This window comes from Molothrus aeneus, chromosome 7, assembly GCF_037042795.1.
Source record: "Molothrus aeneus isolate 106 chromosome 7, BPBGC_Maene_1.0, whole genome shotgun sequence".
In the NCBI taxonomy this organism is placed as follows: domain Eukaryota; kingdom Metazoa; phylum Chordata; class Aves; order Passeriformes; family Icteridae; genus Molothrus; species Molothrus aeneus.
In genome coordinates, this window is record NC_089652.1 from 8605285 (window position 1) to 8608571 (window position 3287).

Sequence of the window (3287 nt, forward strand, 5' to 3'; positions counted from 1 at the left end):
GCAAGCAATTCCAGTGTTTTCTTCACAGGTATTAATAGCCTTCCTGAGAAATATGCTTCAACATGCATTTTCAGCATTACTTGTGTGTATGTTGTGCCCCAGCCAGCAGCTGTGACCTGCTGGGAGGAGCAAACTGGGGCAGGGTTGCACCTACGCCCCTGCACTCTGCTCCTGTGTTCCAGCACCCCTCCGCTCCTCCAGTGGCAGTCAGGGAGGCTGGGACCGACCACGGAGATGTTCTGCAATACCAGCTGCTGTGTTGGCAGCCTTGGAGTTGCCTCTGGGTCTGACTTACTGTCTTGTCTCCTTGAATATAATTGCTCATTGCTGATGTTTTTTTTTTTCCTTTCCCTTTGATTCTGTAGCGCTCGTACCCCACTCAGATTCCTCATCAACCTCGCAATCTGGGGAACCTGAGGAAACAGAGAGCTGATCATCTGCAGACTTCTTCTGTGCATTATGAAAGTGTCCCTGTGCCATGTGTGATTCCAATCTCTTTTTCCTTTAATCAGACAGAACATCAGTGTGTCAGACTGCACCAGCCAGGTCTGTGTGCTGGGCGGGGAAGGATGGAGCCACTTCTGCGGAGGTGCTCCCGGCTCCCTGGAGGCGATGGCACATCTCTGGCTTCCCCCTCCCTAACCCTTCCACCTCCCCACCCTGCTCAGCTCAGCCTTGCAAATGTTCCATGGCAGGGCATGTTCCATGTTCCATGCCCGCTGGGGCAGGGCTGCCTGAGCAGCACTGGCTGCGGGGCGTCCTGGAGGAGTGGCAGAACGCGTCTGCCTGGCAGTCTGCATGTGCTGCAGGTGAACCCATTCCTCGCTCTTTGGAGGTTTCCAGGGACCAAATCACTTCGTGGAATTGGCCAGAATTGTCATGATTTCCACTCAGGTACCTTAGCACTGTGGTAGAAAAAGCATGGGTAGAAGGTTGGGTGGGTTTATTTGGGTGCAAGGGTGCTCTTTATACATTACACTGAAAGTTCATCACAAGCTTTCCAGCGTTCTGTAGGGCCTCTGTCATAAAGAGCAGACTAGGCAGTCCACACTAGGTAAGGGCATTCAATTTTGGCATTTATTCCCTAGCTTGTAAGCATTTTTGGAAGGAAAGGAGATCTGAAATAGAAGTGAAGTTCTGCCACCTTCATCTTTTTTTAGTGTTTTATTCACTTAGTGTTACAATTTTTTGCTTTTACCTACCTGTACTCTCAGTACACTACAACCATTTCAATACTGAATGGAACAGCTATGAAATCTGTCCATCCCTCCTTTCCCATTTGTGCAGGGCAACATCTGAAGGACACTTTTACCTCCAGATGTCAGGACATGTGGGAGAGGGAGCAGACTCAGAGCTTGTGTGTCCTCTGTGGGACGTAAGCAGAAACAGTACCTAGACAGGAAAGTGTTTGAATGTTAATGATAGGACAGCGCTCAAAAGCACTTTAGAAACACTTCCCTGCTTTTTTTTTTGCTGGGGAAATCTCAATTTGTTGGCTGCCACTGGCTTTTTGCCCAGCATTCTCAGATCTGCTGGTGAAGGGAGACAGCAGAGCACGTTTGTCCTAGTCCTCTTCCCCAGAGTGAGATGCCAGACTGGAGCAGATATGCTGTTCAACCCTTTCCTACACCAGTCTGTTCAACCCTTTCCTACACCTGCCTTGATAGATTCAGTAGCCCAGGGCAGGGTTGAGTTACACCTCCCGCACTAGCAGCCCCTGGAAGCAGAGCTAAGTGGTGTGAGAATCTCCACAAATCCATCGGAATGCTCCTGGAGCAGTGGTGTTAGTCTCCCTATCCCTAGGATACACACTCACAGCCCTAGGCATGCACTATCCCTGCATCACAGCATTATCCTGGGTGGACTTCAGCGACATCCCAGGAGCTTCTTGTGGGAGAAGGGATTTGTGTGGGGCACCCCTGGTTAAAATTTGGCTTTCCACCTTGATGTGCATTGTTCCTGCTCCTTTTTTTTCCACGGGAGTGGCTGAATTTCTGTAGCATGGTCTATAAAGCATTTAGGACAGAAAGTCTATAGAAGTGTGATACTAATAATATTTTACAGCTTTAATTACCATGATTGTAGTGCCTAGAGGCGTATGCAAAAACATTTTGAGTGGGTGGAGGGGAGGCAGTGCTGTGAACATTTTTGTGGTTTTGCTGGGCAATGCGCAATGGAGTTTTCTCATGGGAACCACAGCATGCCAGGGAGAAAAGCTGCCTCTGCCTCCTCATCTGCCCTGCTGGGATACTGGGATCTTTGGGATCACACCCCATAGACGAGGAGACAGCCCCAGTCACTCCAGTTCTGGGGAAAAGCTGGGCTGACCGACACTCTGCTCTGCAGAGGGGCTCTCTGGGCAGGTGCTGCCCGTTCCTCAGGCTATTTTTCCTCAGGCATCATCCCTTTTGTGCAGCCAGCTTCACCCGCGGGGTGATTTCGGATTGGGCAAGCGCTGATTTGGGGCAGGGCCCGGGCAGCAGGCTGGGGAGCAGCGTGCCTGGCCCAGCTCAGGGTGCGCAGTGCAGACAGAGCTCCCGCCAGCCGCCCACCTGTGCGTGCTGTGCCTGCGTGGGCACGCCAGGGACACACAGAGGGCTCCTGTGTGACACCCACCAGCGCCCTGCCCTGCTGCCAGCACGCCCAGCACCGCCGGGAAACTGGGAGATAGCCCGTGCAGGAACGCAAGCTCTGAGGGTTTGGGTGGTACCAAGGGAAAAGGGTATGGAAAAAAGGGTGCTTGCGTTTCCCCAGCCTCCCCAGCATCCTGCGTGCTTAGAACTTTTTAAAACTTTGTTCCTTGGTAATTTATTAATTTTTGGACTTTTTTATTTAGTTTTGGTGACAGTGATTTGACATAGATCTACAAAGCCTCAGCCTTCTTTTGGAAAAACTGAAGGAGAAATTCAGTTTTGTTTGAAGCTGTTTACCAAGGAGCCAGGTCATGACTCTGCCTCCTGCCTGGCCTGACCCTGCTCAGACAAACAGCCGAGGTGTGGATTAGAAGGCAAGGGAAAAGGAAAGGAAACCCTGTGTGAAAGGTATTCCCAGCTCTAGACAGCGCTGGACGTTGCTGCAGTACAAGCTTATTTTATTGAGGCTTTTTTTCCCTCACTCTCTATTTTTTTCCACACGTGTAATGCTTTTTTTCCTATTGTTATCGACACTAAATATGAGTTACTTAATTTATTACTTAATTTTATCACTGAAACATTACTTAATTTTATCACTGAAACATTACTTACTGAAAAACTCATCGTTTAACCAATCCTCCATCAGTAAAACAA